Source organism: Helicoverpa zea, chromosome 12 (genome assembly GCF_022581195.2).
Source record: "Helicoverpa zea isolate HzStark_Cry1AcR chromosome 12, ilHelZeax1.1, whole genome shotgun sequence".
NCBI lineage: Eukaryota > Metazoa > Arthropoda > Insecta > Lepidoptera > Noctuidae > Helicoverpa > Helicoverpa zea.
In genome coordinates, this window is record NC_061463.1 from 3,641,159 (window position 1) to 3,661,652 (window position 20,494).

Consider the following 20,494-nt stretch of genomic DNA (forward strand, 5'->3'; position numbering starts at 1 on the left):
ATTTCATCGTGCACTTTGCTTCAGAGTTTTGGGGAACTTATTTGGAGGATCTGCAGATTTTCAGTGTTGTAGTTTATATATGGCATTTCCAGTAAAATTCTGGTTTCAAAGTTCGTTCTCTTGGTTAGCAGACGACTCCAATTAATACTAGAGAAATAGGTTCTAATTGAATCTCAATATTATTTGTAATAGGCCAGTGAGAAAATTTGTATCGTAGATTTGTTATTAAGATTACGAATGAGCTATTATTTTTGAGATAAAGTGTATTTATTGCCGCGCTGTAGTTAATTTAAGTGGCTTATTAGGTATCTGTACATCGTGTTTATAACTATGTAGCGGTATATGGTATCCATTTTCAGCGTGACTTGTAGAAAGTGGTAATCTCAATCGTATATGCGAATTTTCATTAAGAACTATGAAAGATGTTAGAAGCTCATAAAGGCGCGGCTCCACCGCGGTGCACGGAGAGGCTACGCACGTGTATTAAGTTTCGCTTTGTAAGAAAATGTATGTGGTTGTGTCCACTGCAACCCACGGAGAGGCTACTCATGAATTGACGTCATTGATACACGCGTGGCTTGCTCGAATAGGCGGTTACATAGCTCAACGCTGTCAACGTCGGTCTACGTTTCCACTGGAGTACACGAATAAGACCCACGACTATGTACAGCTCGGTTATCGCAGAGCAGTTGTTGTAAGCGGTTACGTAGCTTAACGCTGTCAGCGTGGGTCTACCCGTGCGCCGTGCCACGCTATACATAGTCGTGGGTCATATTCGTGTACTTCAGTGGAAACGTAGATCCACGTTGTCAAACAAATGAATACACGCAGCTAAAATGCGCCGCGTGTCCGTGCACAGCGTGCACTGCGGTGGAGCCGCGCCTTAACGTTAACTTGCATTGTATTAATGTACTTCAATTAATTAAACAACTATCGCAAAATCCTTTTTTGAAACCACCGATATTTATAATATTGATGCATAATTCAGATCCGCAATTTTACATTTGTTATTAACGAGCGTTTATTCGTCGCCATATTGAAATAGGAGAAGTCTCAAAGACGAATATCGGCCATTTGTACCGATCACTTGGACCCTCACAGATGCGTGCTATGCTGCGTTTACACTAAGAAAATGTTTCTGGGCAAGTAAACTGTCACGAAAAAAATAAAGATATTTGGATGTTTAAATAAGTAACCCTATAATCTAGTAAGCAACATAAAATTAACGACGGGATATAAAATAACCTGATTAGATTATAGTTTAACTTAATAATGCCATTATTTAATTAACTAGATACTTAAAAGTCCAAAATTGTTTTTTTATTAATAAACATGGGTAGTAATGTTTATTAATAAAAAAAACGGAGCATGGATGGAGCCAATGAGTGTCTGTGTAGAGGTACAGATTACAAAATCAAATCAATTCTTTATTACGAAGATGTCGTTATAAACTTGTCGCGTTAATTATACTTATTTTCTAAATGTGAATCCTGTTAGATGCAATGGAGGAAATCCAAACTAATATTATAAATGCGAAAGTAACTCTGTCTGTCTGTCTTTCTGTCTGTCTGTCTGTCTTTTCTTCACGCCTAAACTACTGAACCGATTTGTGTGAAATTTGGTACAGACATAGTTTGAAACTTGAGAAAGGACATAGGATAGATTTTATTACAAAAAAATAAAAATAAAAAATAAAATTTATTACGGACATACAGTGCCATCTATTGGTCAAATGTCGAGCTGTTCCTATGCTCCGTAGATAGATGGTGTTAATCGCGCAATGGTGTCATTACACACAAATCTGCCGGAAGTCACTATTCCACGCGAACGAAGTCGCGGGCAAAAGCTAGTGAGTTCATAAAGTTGAAGAACCTATGTGTTGAAAGTTTGTGCAATGCGTATATGAGCAGGGCTAAAATTATAAGTATGGATAATGACAGGCCGTTTCCAGTTTAGCCACTAGTAAAGAACTACATAAGTTAGATTGTTTTCACAAGAGAATAGAAAACGGTTCTCATATCATCCAAGTTAAATAAAAGCTAGATGCGTCACAATTTTACTTAGACCTCGTTAGCTAATCAAAAGATTACAACAAACCAAATAACAAGATTTGAAAGCCGATTAATAACAAAGTTCTACGATTTTAGAATACTTAATCAACTCATTAAATATTCTAAATGGATGGACTTTAAGAATTAACTGTTAACACCCTATAAATAATTATGAAGTCACAAACTTGGCGAGTCGTAATAGTTATTAATGAGTTTATCGATTGCTCCATTTAATCTGCCTTGAGTGGACAAGGCCCTGTATCTTAGGGATTAACTTGCTAAGACTCAAAGACGCAACTCTAAATGGAATAGGAGTGTCAGAGGAAATATGTGGAGCAGTAAAACAATGCTTGAAGAGAAACTATGTATGTATATTCTGTATGTATATTGAAACCATGATCCATGAGAGGTTACAGATGTGGAGCAAAATTTTAAAGATCTATGTATATCTTTTTATGATGGCTTTTGCTTCGGAGCCTTCGAAAACGCTGTATTTTATCAAGACTTATCAAATGTTGCCCCTGTTCGTTCCAATTAGCTAATCGAAAAGAAACAATTAGAGTTGGGACCAGAGTTGGAGAGTTGGGTCCACGGCCTTTCGTGAATTTCACAGTCTCACAGTAAATCTTAGGTACAAGAGTACTACACCAATACAGCTTGTTTAAAATTAAATAATACCATAACATGGGTAATATATTTTGCCTCCTACTTAATTGGAGCCCTAAAGTATAAATTCTCAATGGGTGAATAGATAAATCGTGACATACCCATATATTGCGGCGTTTAGTGCTTCGTATTATTAGATAAAAAGGCGTCTGCGCAAAATGTAAGAGACTGCGGTAATTTGTGCGAAAATATTACATGAAGAGAAAAGAAGTTTTTTTCAAAAAGTTTTCTTTTATAAAAGTTGAAAAACACAGACGTCATGAAAGCCAAAATGCTTGTGAACATATATAAACACTTCTAGTAATTAATAAAAAAACTGCTGACGTGTCAAATATTTTCGGAGTCATGTTTATTTTCATTCATATTCCTGAATTCGTTACGCCAATCTACCGTGTTTCTCCTAAAACTTAGACCGTGACCACTGTCCGGGCGGTCTACGGCTAATCGGTTTAAGTAATGTTCATTAATTAAGGTCCCCCGCCCGTCGGATTACCGGCCCGGCACTGTCCACTCGCGAACAACAATATTTTGTCAACTACCCGCATCAGTTATCTGACTTGTCCAGTCTCGTTATTGGGCAATACTCGGATATTAATCGTAATTATAATGAAGATTATCGACTTCGTTACAATGATTAACAGAAGCCACTTCTCCATTTTATCTTTCTAAATTATGAATACGTACAAATGAAGTGGTGTAACGTGTCAGAAGCTAAAGATTCCAGCCGCGGCTGTTCGTGTAGATGAATGATCGCTATTTGTTTCAGCTGATTGGGCCGCTCAAGGGATGTATCTTCCATGATTGTTTTCCGCGAACCCTTCCGACGCAGCCAAGAATAAATGAAAACTGCCGATCGTCGTTGCAGATAGCCAATCAAACGCCTGATAGATGCTTCCAATATTTTACAGCTAGACAAAGCATGCAAAATTCAAATATTCTAGCTAGGATGGCCCAATATCTTATTTCTAATTAAAACATATTCAGTCCCGCACCATCAGCGGTTTAATATATCTCATGTTACGAGTAACAATGTGGGCTATATTTTAAACAGTTTTTGCAATATTTTTCCCTTAGTCGGTTCATTTGTTTCCCGGCGTGCCGCGTCTAGGATTTATTTTACAAGCAACATTATCTCGTCCCTTCAAAGTGACTAACATCCTACACACGATATGTTCTTATTAATGGTCGCTTGGCGCCTTATTCATATTTTACACGAGCAAACAGATTGTATGTAATAATTGGACATGCGTCAAGCGTGTCACGGTAATGTGGTCATAAGTTAGCCGGTGGCCCCGGGCGCGTGTCATTATGCCAATCTCGACAATTGAGCCTCACCGCTTGTCCCGGCACAGCGTCGAGATGATCTATGAGCTGATATTATGAGCTGGCGAATTGGCTCCTGACAGAATTATCCTACTTACTCTCTTGTAATGTACATGCAATTATGACACTTTTTCTGTGTAATAATCTTCTCAATCGCGTGTCGAAATTGTACTGTGGTTTTAAGAAAACCCAAATTGGTGTCTAAGTCGGGTCATTGACACGTAAATAAATGAGCTATCGCGCGAACAAGTCATGGTGTTCATTGATACTTGTAAATATTATTAGTAATGGTGGACAGGCGTCGTGCCGTTCACACCCACCGCCGCGTCTGCGTTTGATTAAGAGCGGGCTAATGAAATTAATAACCGTGGAACACCAAGTCTAGCTAGCGCCTCCTTCGCTCTTGACAAATGACCGAGTGTAATTTCACACGGGACCGTAATAATACAACGTCGAAGCTGGCTATACGTGTACCCTTTGTGGGCTGACATCAGTGTAATGGAAATTTTAACTCGCCTATTTCCTGGTGTAAAAATAACATCAAAAGGACAGATCCAGCATCATTAGTGTTGAAAGTGTTTCTGCGAAGTCTATTCAAATTACAAATTAATTGCTGGCTTCACTTCTCGGTGTTAGTACGATTGATCCTGGCGACAGATTTACTGTTTCAATAAAATTAAAAAGATCATTAACTTATCAAGAGTTCACATATGTAGCGGAATATAAGATCTAGGATACAGTTAGTAAATATGGCCACCATGAATGGTAACAACATGATGTTAAGACAAGATGGTCACGATCGCTCATCAAGGACGCTACGCAGATGCATAACGATGGCAGGCCCAGTAACCTTGGTGCACCACAATTACACGCAATCCTTCTGCCGCAATTATGCTGAGTGCGCTTAAATTTCCCTTAAGCCGTGATATAGTGGTATCATAGAGCAGGGCGGTATTTATCATAGTGCACTTGCGCGGACGCGGACGGGACGCACGGAAACGAGATCGTCGGTCGGCCCGGCGCGAGCGCACCACCGATAAATCTGCCGCACTTAACTCGCAACCGGTAAATAACTATGGGATTTCCGCGTGCGAGAACGCGATGCGCCCGGGCATAAATCTATGCCCGTATTGTGATATTGTGTTGCCATTATAGTCTCCGGGAAGGCTGGACGTCCCATAAATACACACAGTTTGCTCGGCAAAGCCCCTTGTGTCGTCTTCTCAATGGGTATCTGTGACGCGAGCCGTATCCATATCTCAATGCCTAACACGAAACGCCGGGTGGCTTGCATCTCTGTTAGGAGTAATTCTGTTCTGTTTATTGTAATTGGGATGCAGACAGCCGTTTGCACCGAGTTGAGGGTTTGTACTTCTAATAAAAGTCTGTGTACAAATCTGATAAAACGGACATACTAAGATAATACGCGGATATTTTTATTTTATTGGTCATCGTCAATGTACAAACAATGAGTTAGAAATTCCCAAGCGATAAGAACAGTTTGCAGGCCACTTCTGTCATCTAGTCTGCCTTTAGCACGTCCTAATAGGGTAGGTATGCAGCGATCGCGATCGCGCCGACGAGCGATGCTACACGTGTTCCAAGCGAAATTACCATTATTATCGATCATCTCGCGCCAGCGTCTCGTAACGACCCTCAATAGGCGCGAGTCGGACTTTGCGAATCTTATCTGAGACGCAAGCGAACGCGACGCGAACAGAACGACCACGTCCCGTTATGTTCATCTTGCAATTTTAAAGCTTGTTTACTTTGCTGCTACGATGGACGAATTTGATTATGCAGCTTAGTTGGTAATAAACTTGGGGACAGCAATGACTGTCTTGACGGTGCGACAACAATCACCTTTGATTTAATCGCCCACCTTTCAGCCACTGCCATTATTCTTCTTACCTGTGCCGATAGCCTTCTTATTGCATGGTTTAGTACTTCACAGAAAATTGAATTGTAATTGCGTTCTAAGAGAAATGTTAACGCACCATTCTTTCTTGATTGCACGTTGCGCCTACGGACATTATAATATCATTGGTCTAACGCCGATGGTTATGGCAATTATTGCATATTAGCTGCATTGAATTCTGTGCTTTTGTAATTTATACTTTCATTAAATTATTGAGTGTAAGTATATTGGGTGTGTTGTGATTAATGGGGTGTGTCCATACGTTCGCTTTGCTCGTTCTGTGCGAATTATTGAGACCGCTTTGTTATTCTGTCAAGTTGATGCTAATTTTATTTAGTGCCCGTGAAATTGGATGCCTCACGCTTTTTGTTCGTGGCGTTTTCAATGATAATTTGTATTGAAATGTTCGATGCATAATAACATTAGTTTTGAAACGTGTGTCTATTATCGTTTGCATCTTCGATATACGCCAATAATCATCGTGGAGTATCGATGTAATAAAATGGTGGAAGAGTCTATTCAGTCCTGTAACGATGGTTTGCTTTTATCCTTATCTTATAGATGTTTTCAGCACGCATATGCGTATAAATAAATTGAGTATTTTTGCGATTTCCATGTGATACCGACCGACGACGGTATCTAGATTTCGATAGTTCTATCGAAAATCACTTTCAAGTTTATTTCCGAGAATAGATAAAAATTTAGTATGAAAACCACTTTTTGATAAGAAGGGATATACTTATCACCGGAAATTTATTCGAAAGTAGTATTTTCGACACAAGTACTAAAGACGGGAGATATGCAAAACACTTATCAAGCCTTGCCAAAGATCGAACATTTCAAGTCGGTATTAAATCTTTCAAGCTTCACATTCAGCCGAACGCCACACCTAGCCGTCCATATTAATAACTCTTTACAAAACGTTTAAGGGCAAACTAGCTACTTTCGCTTGCGACATCGTCAGATAAGAAGTGTTTGTAGCTGTTAAATATGTGCGAATGCCTTGTGTCGCTGTAGGCTCTCCATAAAGAAGGGGTGGAATTACTCTTTTTGCAGCAATGCATTGGCCTTTTTCTTCGCTACCGTTTTTCAAGATTCTATTTTATTCTCCGTTTCTAGCACATCTTGGGCTGGAATTTATTGATCTATATCTATGTTGTTTTATTTTGTTAAATTCATGGAAGTAATTTTCTTGGAGAGTTACATGGTTTATTTATAATTATGTGCAGGTTTATATTGTGTTGATTGGATTTAAGTAAACGCATTTTCTTGGTCTCCAAATATGATCTTATTAGTTTGAGTGCACTAAAATAGCAAGTAGCTGGAGCGCCCAGATCCCTCCAGATCAGCTTACTCTACTTTATGTTATTGATAATACAACACGACCGGCGCAGTTCTAACATAAGTCCTACTTATCACAACCGCCGGGATCCAGTTGTTCGTAAGCTTCGCAGCGATTCTTGTTTCTCCGCACTCCGATTTCGAATACGAATTATTTTACACACGGCAGTCGTGTATGCGTTGACCTTTACACGACTCCCTGTAACTGAGACTTTGGTTATCGATCGCAGCTAAATTGTAACTCGTTGATACGTTCTTATTGGTATCGTGCGTGTTTGTAACTAGCTGTTCCCCTAGGGTGTAAGTAGAACTCGCAAATGGTAGCAAGAGGAATTGCTGCCAGCGTTTGTGCAGTTTCTACGAAAGTTACAATGTATGGCACTTACTTGCGGCTTTTCTTTCACTGCGTGGGAAATATCGCTGTAGTTGCTTCATTTCAACCTATTACTTAATGGGTCTAAGGATCTGTTTCCGAAAATCAGTAGCGAGCTGTAAGCTTGAAGTGAAGTGTTGCATCTATTCATTTTAATAGCTGGGGAGGAAAATGGTTTTAATCAAGTACGTATTTTAAACCGACAATCAAGTCGAGAAATGTAAGATTCGTCAAATCAATCAAATAATTTCCTGCAACTTTCGCCATATCGTCAACATATGTATATCCTACTAACGAATATAAAATGGATTCAATACGTAAAGATTCAAGTGGTCGCGCGTCTGCTCGGGCCGCACTTACCACAATGTCTGCTCATTAGAGCCAGCTTACACAAGCAGTACTCGTAAAATTAGCCCTATATCGTTGTCCGTGGTAACTCGACTAATCGCGGAAACAGCAAAGCAAGCATATCGTGAGAACCGAACCGCCTAAGCCTGTGTAAGTGTGAAATGACATTTACAACGCGATCTCAACCGGCATTTGTATAATTAGATCGTAATTCTATTCGTTAACTCGTTACTAGATGCCGTGCACAACACTATGTGATAGGTACATAATGTGCTGTAAATGTCGCTGAAGCTCAACACTGTGATTTTAGATCGTTAAGGCTTCGTCCTCGTTTCACGAGCCGGTCTATATAGAAAATTCATTCAGTTATAAAAGCTTGGGAATGAAAACGACTTCGTTGAGATGTTTTGCGCAGTGAAAATAACTTCTGCCAGATGAGAAGAAAATAAATGCGTGAAGGGTTTTTGTTTAATTGGAATGGCATTTTTTATGTGATTGATTTGAAATCTTTTCTGTGAAGATTTGGAACTGTATATGACCTTTGTCTATTTCTTCATGAATCAAATCTTTCAGCTAATGCGTGATCTACTTGGTACTAAATGAATAATGTAAAACCTTACATGTCACTTTATCAACATTTCACAGCAAAGTCTGTAATAAAATATGAGTCTTTAAATAACCTAACCTTTTGAAAAAATCGCTTGACATCTTAGAAGTGCCTGATAGACTGCAAGCATCAATTAAGTTGACATTTAATTTGTCTTCAACCAGTTATTAGTAGTCCAAGGTCTTATAATAAACTCATCTAATTCGCGTTTGAGCTTGTTTTTGTTCTCAAAGTAAATAAGGAAATAATTAATCATGCCACTGGTAATTGTCTGCATTGAAGCTACTATTACTGAGATGCCTAGATAGGGCGTTATTAGTGATTTTATGGTGTACTTAAGTTTGATTTACTCCTTCCTGGGTAGTTTTATCCAATATATCAACGTTTATACATTGTCTCATTATATCGATGTCATATTGTCTTTGAGTTACGTGATATGTTTACGATCATATGTACAATTTATTTTCTCGTAAATTATACTTAGCTGCCCTACTATCTCGGTCAATTGCTTTCCTAAGTTGCATTACTTATTTATGTTAGTGGACTTACTCAGTAATGCATTCACTTGTGACCATAGCTGAGTAATCTGTAGAAGCCTTTTTTACATTATGGCCCAGATAAATAATGACACAGAAGAAATGTATAATTAACGACGTACCTCCATACCCATTTGTTCAAGAACCAATACAGAACCTTAAAAGCACAAATTCATTCTATCTTCGAATAGATGCAAGTAAAACCTCATCCAATTGAATTTGCACACGAGCCGTAAAGCCAAGCTAGCAACAAGTGCATCCTCTAGCCCTAATACCAAGCAGCTTCACTCGATAACTTTCTCATAACCCCGATGGGTGCTGATAAAAACCTATTGGTGTCAGCTACTCAGATTGTGGCGGGCGTACCTGAAAGCGCATGTACACCACCTATCTCACAGACACGGGCCATGGGCTAAGCAAACACTATGCTTGTTTGGTGCAAGTTGGTTCGTTCTAGCGGGAGTGTCATGTGCCCATGTGTGTGGTTCTAGCTTTTGTTTTTAGCTTATTGAGGGTTGAACTGGCTGCTGGAATAGTTGAGGGTTGTTTTTTCTTTTGGAGTTTGGCACACGTCTTTCACTTTTTGGCTTTTTGCAACATAAGGCTTGATCATTTTCTAAAAGATTATTTTTCATAAATTATTTGGCTCTACAATGGTTCAGTGCTCCGTGTATTTTTTTTGATATTTTTATCTAATGGTGAATTTGTCATATTGACATGTCTTGCAATGACTGATGATGGTATCCCTTGTCGTTCCACGCCTTCTGTCGCCGTTTGCGCCGACGTCGACTTACCTTTCACCGTCGAGAGATATTGTCCATGCAGCCGCGATCCCTACGCCTCATTACCATATACTGCGCCCGTGACAGCATCGCAATTAACTATCTGTTTATTGTTGTTGAATTATAAACGGCGTTGCGTGATACTACTTCTGGGTACGGCCGGTCTCTCACTGCGAATGGGCGCGCACGCGCTTTCATTTTAATATATTATGCCGATGTAATTGTGCGCCATATAGACGCAGATGAAGCGGGAAAGTTAAGAAATCCATAATAGTTATGCGATGCTTATCTTTATATCTTCTTGAGAGCCGCCTCGGTGTCAAGCGAACTATCGAATAAAATTGTTTTCGTATTGTATTGGAAAGAGAAATATGGGAAATTGTATGCGCGTGTAAGCTGATTAACTTAATAATAAAGCTATTCCACTTGATTTATGTCACCGTACTTTAAAATAATTTGTACATGACACCAAACTTGGACATAGATTTCTCAACATCTATTAGTTGTGTTAAGTCTAATTCAATAATAGGAATAGATATTTCACCGCGTTCGAATAAAAATGAACATGTATGTAGGGCACGGTGATTATTTTTATTTTGATGTTGAGCGGAGAATAAAATTTAGGTAGTATCAATCATCGGCGCGCCCCGCCTAGCGCTATACTGTATGATTGCACCTGCGCGATGCGTTGGCGCAGCCGGTCATTACCATCTATCTGCGCGTGCGACGTTTACATGTAAATAACTATTAATAGCAATAATCACAGTGAAAACGAAATAATTATTAATCGAAGTGAAATCTTTGGCGATAATTTGTATATATCAAAGTGATTTATTGATTGTATAATTTGTGGGTTTGGTAGTCACAAATTGGACGTAAATAATTTTTATTGGTATTTTTACATTTTATGACGTGATGTAATATTTAGGTATGTGTTTCTGAGATTGGTTTGCATTCATTGGGTTGATTATTGTAGCGGGTAATCTTGCATGAGTAGCTTCTTGTGCACAAAGGAGTATTACGAAAATTGAGGTTCTCATCATTTGCAATACACAAAATTGTTAGAATTACACCAGTGTTATTGTAGCAGTACTCGTTAGTATGTTCTTAAATAAATATTATTTCTCAAATGTCAATATAGTTTACATTGTTTAGGCCGTTATTGTCTCAGGCTTCTTTGGCTGGATTGTGAAACTGCAAGATTTAATGTTTGTATGTACCATTGTTTGGTATTTAAATCACCGGATCAGCTGATTATTTACGTGCAACCTTTCACGATTGTCTATGTGTGATTATAATGTGTGTTTAGAATGTTAGTAATTGTCGTTTATGTTTTAAATAAGGCATGATTTGCATGTGGAGTCAAGGTTGTGTTATATTATTAGAATTATTGTAATATTGATTGTTGCTAAGCATATTTTTGTTGGTAAGTTTTGTCATATATTTGCATTTAGACAAACTCGTTTGTTGCCGATTTAGCAAATGAAAAGCTTTTTTTTTTAATCCTATGTCAGCGTCTTCAATCTTAAAAGTTTTGGCTGGGGATTGAGTTCCTGGTTACCAGTCAATCGACTCGCTTATCCTCTATTTTAAAGATCCTAGTATGGACTAGGGCTGATGTATTAATTATGACATGATCTATTGTTATAGATTTCCAGAATCTTGTATTTCAATTAAATCTAGATCTACTTTGTCGATAGCTGTATCCATAAAACATTTGTATATCGATACATTCGATACGATTCTTTTATTTATCGCATTTTGCCCTCCGCGTACGACCGTGGGAGATTGCTCATTGCAGCTCGCGATAAGTGCGAGTTTGAGTTATGAGTTAATTAAGCGAGGTAGGAACGAGTTCGCAATTATGCGAGTACCAACTTCGCGCCCGTTTACGTGTTAGCAGCTGTTTTAATGACTTTGAAGGTTGCTGTTAGCCTCTTTGACAGTTTAGAAAATTGGAGGAAGAGGGACTTTTTATCCTCTAATAACACTAGAAATCCTGAATTTGGCAAAATTTAAAGAAACTAGCGAGGAGTTTTTTGAGAGCCTGCAAAGGTCTATTTGAAATAAAAAGACTCCCACGGATTTATACAGGGTATGTTGGTATACACAGGTTTCGTACTACAAGTTCTCCATATAAATTGGTGTTTATGTGCAAATAATATATGTTAAGTTAAATACATATGAACTTATTCAACGACAGTACTGTAAGTAGTACATTGCATACATAGTGGTTATCGAACCCTAAAGGGCGGCATAAAGTTTATAGTACACAGAAATCGATTTTACAGCCACCTGCTAAAGGAAACCAATTAAAATAATTCAAAATAGGGTAATTACTAGCTATGGCGACTTTAATTAAGTTTCTGAATTTAGCACTAATTTCTAATATGATTGTATTGCTGATTTGTAATATATGAAGTGGGTTGAGGTAAAGGATTATGTGCTTTATAGTGTTATATAGTGATAAGGGTTTTGACAGTTGAGCTGTGAATGTTCGCGGTGGTGATAAATCTCGGGCCGGTCTGACGGAAGGGATGCTTGTTATTAAGACGTCAACAAGAATTATAGTTCACCACTGGTTTGCAATTGCGGCCCGCTAATGCCAACGCGCTGTTTACACGAGCGATCCTGCGAGTTAAAGAAATCGCGCTTGAAGGTTACTGTAATTATACGTGGGTTGGTTTGTAGTAAGTAGCTGTTGATTTTTATGCCAGCCTCCTTTGGAATTGTGCAATTTTGTACTTGTTGCGGAACTAAGGCCCTAATTCCTTGAATATTCTGCACTTGTTGCTAAGATCCGCTTTAAGAGATATCCAAAGATAACTTCTTACAAAAAACAATTTAATTTAATTGCCCGTTAATAGTTAATGTCACGTCCGTCAGTGTAATGACAAAAACGGTATAGATAACAACAGCAATTCAAAGTGGGATGAAATAATATAATCACTATTGGTCTTATCTTAAAGACTTCATCTCTTCTGCCATCAAAGTGTCAGCAACGCTTGACACCGGGCACTTAAAAACGAAACTGTCGAGACATATTATTAATGAGTCCTCGGGTGTATTACACTTTCGCCTTCAAATAAACAATTAAACATTGGTCCGACAATTCGGCTCCATACGTGACAGTGAGGCGTGTTCGTACCAAGTGTTAACATGCGCATATATCATGGTTCGAGTTGATACACCTGCGAAGCCACGCCCACCCCGCCTCGAGTCCCGCACTCCTCGCCGCACCCCGGTCTTTCGCTTCACCATCATCAAGATACCATTCCACGTTGAGACGTCATCGAGTGCGCACGCTTGACGCTTTTATCGCATGTCTCATGTTTTTACGTGCGGTGTTTATGAACTGAGTGCTGTGTGAATAACTTTTTGGTGTTTGCGTTTCAAATTTTTTTCAGCTCTTCCGCCACAGAAGACGTATTTTCCCCGAGAGACTGTAAGTTTTTGTTGCTAGTTAATCTTTATCTTTGTGATTGTGTTTTTTGGCCTATTTTGTTTTTTTTGTGTGCTAACGATACTTTTTTTCAAAGAACGTGTAAGTTATCTGTCAAGACGGTCCGATTAATGGTTGTGCGTATTCAGAATAGTTCTTTCTTATATGATAAGAGAAACAAATTGTATGGACTTTTTAAAGAATGATAACGATGGTTGTGAGGCGTGTTGTGTTTACTGATAGCGTTTTATTATTTTCAAGAAGTTTAATCAACTTGGAGTTCTAAACTTTTTACTTGTTGCTTCATTGTGGGCGGAGCTAGAGCCTTATACGCACGCGCCAAATGCCGCCTTTTCAGTTTTCAAAGGAAACTTTCACGCCTCTATTCTTTTTTATATTAGATATGTCTCTTGGGACTACATTTTGTATCATAAGTTGAATACTGGGTATAAGAGTAAAAAAAAAAATAGCAAAAAATAACAAATTCACCATTTGTTGGACAGATTCACAATAATTAATGGATCATAAAGAAACTATAGATAATTAAATACGATTGTTTACAAGCGTCACTTTTAAATGGGACAGTCAATGACGAAATTATAGTACGTACGACGGTCAAAGTACTCATGTAAGTTCTGTACGAAGGCAATCATTAAGTGTGCAATATGTTGACGATGTCCCAAAAGATATGTGTGGAAACTATGACAAGTCTACGGCGACGGAATACATCATTGTTTATTATACAATAACACGCCAAAACACATTGAATCCTAGAACCGCTAGAAAACATGTAAATTCCTCTCCTATGAATTCGGAAGCAGACATTAATGCTAATCAGATAAGTTCGACGGAATTTTTCAATAAAATTTAGCTTTATCGATTTTATATTGACTTGTAAATTAGAAATTGTTGGTCAGAATTTGTTTCTTATGATTTATGCGCTTGAGATGTAGGATGTAGGATTTTATTGGTGTTTTTATATTGTGTAAATTATCGTTTATGATAATCAGATTCTATGAATATGTCACGACGCTCTACATTTTCCCATTTTGAAGATATGATATTATTCTGGTTTATACGCTTATTTAAATAATGCATTTTTGATAAGAATAGCAGGTGTGCTGTAATAATTTACAAATCGGATAAAAATAACGAGTCAACACTGTATCAAACATAGATGATGTTTAATTAAATATTGCAAAAGTTGAATAAAAAACATTTTGTATCAGCGATCGCGAAAAGATTAGCGTAGGTGCACCATCTCCTTTTATCCATAACGCTGCGTAAATCTGTCGTTAGGCGCTACTAAAAGTTGTTAACACAAGAGTTTATGAGCATCAATAATAGCCAACTGAATACTTCTGCCTGCGTAACTATTATCACAACAAGACGTATATTTTCGGCTTTCTACTACTAAGTCCAGTTGTAAGTTGTAACGAGTGTAGTAAAGCTATCCCAAACCCCATAAGGCTATAAGAAATAGAGATAAATAACAAACCGCACATATAAACAGTGATAAATTGGCTGAGACATCGTCTAGTCACAGCACAGTAACACTTACAACTTGCACTGAAAGGTAAAAGTTGCCGTATATGTCTGTATTGAATAATATAATATTCATTGAACAGTGTGCTTTTCCGTATAAGGAAGGCAAAAGCGTATTTTTTGCATGTACGCCGTCCGTCAATGACAGAACTAGGCCAAGATGGACGGGTGAGTGGCATCATTTCTGGATTGGTTAGAATTTGTTTTTTGGTTTCGCTTGTTTCCAAAAGCTATTAGTGAGAAAATTTGTCAAAATCTGAATCTGCGGACAAAATGACCCAAAATTGAAACACGTCGCGGCTAAAAGGACAAGAATTGATCTTGGTCCTTGTGCAAAAAGGAGAGAGAAATAAACCTTGTTTACTCCTAAACATCAGAAAACGAACTGTAAGCATAGCAAAATTGTCATAAGCAAGTTCCATAACCATGAATTGAACTACATTAGTGACGTTTTGTCGTGTGCGATGCGTGGGGGTAGCGTCTGGGTCGGCGCGTGCACTCTATGAGTTTTATGACCGCTAATAGGCAATAATGTGCACCTCTTGACTCGGAACGCGGGGGTTAAGTTATTGGTGCGATGTCAGGCTCCACTGTGACCTTGCTTTGTCATGATTTCTGAAATAGTTACTGTTTTGGTGATATAGAAAAGGAGAAAGACCTACCTGTACGTAAAAGTTACATCGATGTGTTGAGTGATGTGAAGTGGATACTTACAAAAAACGTGGGTCTTAAAAACTGACTTTTTTCAGTCGCTGAAAAGTATGAATTGTTTTTGAGGATTTTAGAAATTAAACCGTAATTAAGTTGACATTCTTGAGATGACTGAATTGAAAAACTTATTCACAGCTTTACTCTAATAAGAACATCGCTTGCAATGTACTTCGCGTGTGGTTTTGCATGTCTTGAAGTCCTTAGCCGTTTTACTAATAGCCCTGACGTGACTTTATACGTTTGGATCTCGAGCGTCGATCTCAGATTCCTTGCCTCACCCGTCTTAATGTGATGCTGATTCTATACTATTTGTTCCCTTTATTGCCTAGTAGCCTTAGGCTTTAGTGTAATGTCAAAGTGGGTGCCGTTATTTGACTTTGTATGGTATTTGGAGAATGACAGATATGATAGAGACATAAATCAAGAGAAGTTGAACTGGTGGAATTGGTTTCCATTTACGTGGAATTGGTTTTGTAAGGGGTATATGACGTATGAGCATTGGAACAGTTAACGCGGAGGAGACAGTTATTGTTCTTCTTTATATTGCATCTCTTATCAATTTTGCTAACCATAATGCCATCGAAATGTCAAAAACACTTTACGAGAGGCAACCTACCCGAAGGATAGAAATTATCTTGTCTGCAAAACCCAAAAGCATCATGAATTCTAATGTCTATGTGTTAGCTTTTAATTGCAAGCGAACATAGATCCATACTCATGATTCCATTTATATCAAATGCATTTGATTTATTCAATTTATGAGTCGACTCGACCGACGGGAAGTCTTCAATTGTAATTATTGAGAGCTCCATTCGCACTATTATCAATGTAAAGTTTTGTACGTGTATGAGTAACATCCGGACTGGACCATCTGCCGCATCCACTTATCTCTCATTTGATGATATTATATCAGATCGTATGAACAACGTCCTGACGTATTTTTGCACTAAAAATAAATACAACAAACAGTACTGGAAATTCGATTGTATGTTTGATAAAAATGATAACGATAAGCCATTCATTGTTATTCATAGTTATCATTGTTATTGTAATCAATCTCGTCAGAGTTTTCGAATTATGCGAGTGCAATATTTGTGCTGTGGTTTTGTTTGCTAAATACAACATTTCATATATTCTGGTTCAAATAGAATTAGGTAAATGGGCTTGAGAAAGAAAGATTTAGAGGAAAAATAAGATATAAATTAAACAGGTTGAATTTACTATGTGACATAACCAACTAGGCTCATAAGAAACACCAGTAAAAATACTTACGATGATGTCAATTACGTCAATAAACCAAATAAGGAAAACTATCATAAAACTTTATTAATGGCTGTAAAAGCTGTTCTGCAATATTATCATAAACTTACACGTGATGGCTGCAGAAGCTGGCCATTACGTTTAATATTCCATCCTATGTTTTGAAATCCAATTATTTAATAACAGGAACGTTAATTCCAAGTTGTAGTTCTTACACATTAAACATGTTATGTTTGCTTATGCATTGATTTCAAGTCTGAATCTTCAACAAGATTTATATCGATAGCGTCATTCATTCGTCTCCTCTGCTCTACCATCTATCTAGTCTTCCTTTTGAATTATGTAAATGTTATTTACAATATGAGCCCTTTGATTTTATTCGTTCGATCTATGCGTACTGTTACCGAATTTGATTTATCGGTCAGCTATTTACGTATGACGTATCGATGCGGCTCTTTATAAGTCTGAACACCGGCTGACAGGAGATGGATGTCTGGACACGGTCTGTTCCTTATTGCTGTCGTTTGTTCTTGAATTTATTGGACACGAAGTAACGGTTGCGTCTGCGCCGGCCCTACGGTGGTCGCCGTCCGACGTGCCCACCTAATATATTGTACGGGGAAATGCCATCCGTGTAAACCTGTTGACTCTCTTTAATGTCATAATTTATATTTCAAATGTATTATAATATTTATTAATGTCGTAATTGAATTTATAACGCTGTACGTTACGCGCACCGTTCAGCTATCTATTGGTTACTTTCACTGTCATCGCAATATTTATTCCACTTGTCGTTGTCCCGTGCAATGTATTCGCTGAGAAATGTTCGCATCGCAGCATCGTCCGTCATGGTATTAAAATATTTATCGCCGTTATATCAGTTTGTTTGCTTGAAGTCAAATGTTTCTGTTGCCAAATATCATGTAGGTATCAGGTTAGATGACAAATAATCTGGCAACGTTTTCTTTATTCGCGGAATACATCAATGCCGGTGGTCGTGTTATTTACCACATTTATTGCGTTGGTATCTTGACAAGATAATAAAATTGTTTCTTTTTCGTGAGTTCCCATGTTATGCCTTACCATAATGAATGCAAAAAAGTAAAGCACCATACGTATGTTCTCTCGGAATTGTTGCTGTCGTGTTTTAATACTTATATCATTGCGAGCATAAACACTTAGAACGGACCTAGTATATTGTACCATTCGCCTCACGAAGGCGATAAAGCAATGAATGTGCACTAACTAGCGGTGGCGGTGTTATTTATGACGACCGATACCATCGGCACGGACTTGTCAATCACGTGGATACGTACCAGACATCAAAATTATACTTGACCACTTTGTAGTGCACAGAACTATGGCACTTATAGGGGAAAGAATAAAGAGTAGGAACAGTAATAGGAGCAAAACGCTCGGAAAGTCTGGTGAGCCGCGTGTTGGCTGATCGGCCACGGCCATCCATCATTCATGAGCGCGAGCGCGTAACGAGCCTTTATTCGAGTTCACCGTGGATGCGCCTGCGACGGTCTTACACCCTCCTGCTTCGTCACACGTACTTTCACGTGCTTTTTTATTTAATATACAACAAGTATAACGCTTTTAAATGTACAGTATGATCTATGTCAGTTGAACGTCTCTGACCCCAGTATATTCACGTTCTTCTTTCATATTCATATTCCTCCTGACGGATACCATCTATTCATGTTTGAGTTATTGTAGTTGCATTGTTATTCCTCTTTTCACGAGTATCATTGAAGAAAATACCTTGAAAGCCCCGTTGAAACGACTATCAGATAGTCGGAGTTCGCATATTTGAATAACTAATGTGGCCGGCTCCCCACGTACAGAAGTGATGTTGGTAAAAGGCTGTGAGGGGTACCCTAACGATGGTAAGATTGTATCGCAGCAGTGACGTTTCAATACAACATGGATCAATCGACGTAGAGAAGTATCGGCCGATCAATCGGTCCTCTCCTTCAATGCGTTATCGCAGAATCACGCCACCCACTCTCGAGTTCTTAGTTGGGCACGTGCGTCGCTTGTTATATCGCTAAATGTTCCGATTGTCGCTGCAACGTCGATTAAATGCAGAAAACTGAATAGAATGTCGTTGAATGCGTTAAAACATATGGTCCCTACATTACGCACGTAAGGACGATGCCCTCGCCCTATAACCATTTAAGCAAACCTCTTCTGACATTTCTCTACCAATTACGAAAACTTTAACCACTTTAGTATTCGCTTCTTGCGGATTTTGCTATTTTAATTCAGAAAATTTAGAATTTCGCGGAAATGTGAGGTGCACTTCGTGAGTCCCCAAGATATGATCATATACACTTCACGAAACAAGCCAGCTATTTCTTGAATTTTCATTTCAGTTCTCTCAAGCTTTTGAGTTCCATCGAGAAATTATTTTTACTTTTTGAAACACATAATTACAAGAATTGTTTCATTAATAAATGCTTCGTCAAGGGTTCCATCAAGCTCATCGGTTTTCTTGTCTCATTCATGATACGCTATCAAATTAAGCGTTAAATGACATCACGAGTGCCTGCTATGAATTCACAACTGAATGCGTTCGTTAATAAACATTTTTTTATTTATATTTCAATGTTGCGGCGTTGTCATGCTGAGGAATGTCTTTAGAGCCGGCGCTTTGTGAGATACGAAAGTACCCCATTGTCCGTTGTTTCCGATTTTAGTTTATCATCGTCGCGTGTCGAGATGTTATAATAGTCGTTGAATTTGTTCGCCGGTTACGTCGCTAGTAATAACAGTTTGTTTCGTTTCAATTGTTTTATATTTAGGAGCGTTGTATTTTAAACATAGCCTCATAAGGAAACTTCCCGTAATCAGTTCGTTAAACTTAAAACGTTTTGGCAGGTATGCTCGAACGAAATAAATGATGTTGAATCCAACTTATCTGTGTATGTAACAGTGTGATGTAACGTTTATGGGCAGTGTAATCTCAGTGTTTTATGTCCGTGCGGACGCCACTGACGAATGATTAATGACTTGGGCAACGGCGATAGTGAGACGAGCGCCACGGCCGACGCGCCCACTGACAATATTGTCTCATTTATTGCTAATGATCTATTGAATATCTTCTGTACACTAGCTACATTATTTTTTCAATATTCACTTACATAATATGTTACTTTCTAATGGAAATGTACTTACCGTTTGTAATTAACATAAACAAAGTTTAGTTGGTACACTGGAATTTTAGCGAGCGAAAAATTTTCTGTTGGACGTAGGTATTGGCACAATTCTTCTAAAATACAGCACATTATGTCGATGGTCTCATACTCTCCATAAACACATGTTGCGTATCCAGCGCAACGTGTAATTTTACAAAAGCGTTGTTATAATGCCTCACGAAATTGCTGTGATTTGTTTTTGAACTTTCTGAGCCATCGATACCATACAGAGCCGCGATTGCTCGCAATTACAAAATAATCCGTGTTGATTCTACAAAATATCATTGTTCTTGCAATGTAGAACACTATGCGCATTTTGTACTAAAACTTTCACTAGACAATTTTGGTAATTATAGAAGTGACACAAAAAAGTGATTCTAAATCATCA

At 38.2% G+C, this 20,494-nt stretch overlaps 1 protein-coding gene across 3 annotated transcripts in view; it reads left to right on the top strand.

The window, feature by feature from the left end:
* The window catches only part of LOC124634892 (protein N-terminal asparagine amidohydrolase), a 67,131-nt gene that overhangs the window by 18,814 nt on the left and 27,823 nt on the right, over positions 1 to 20,494 (top strand). The window contains exon 1 of one of the 3 annotated variants that reach the window (XM_047170558.1): positions 13,210 to 13,390. The exons of the other annotated variants lie outside the window; for them this stretch is intronic. The gene's annotated coding sequence lies outside the window, so the exon portion shown is untranslated. Of the gene's footprint in view, positions 1 to 13,209; positions 13,391 to 20,494 lie in introns of those variants that run through there. 3 annotated transcript variants of the gene reach the window in all.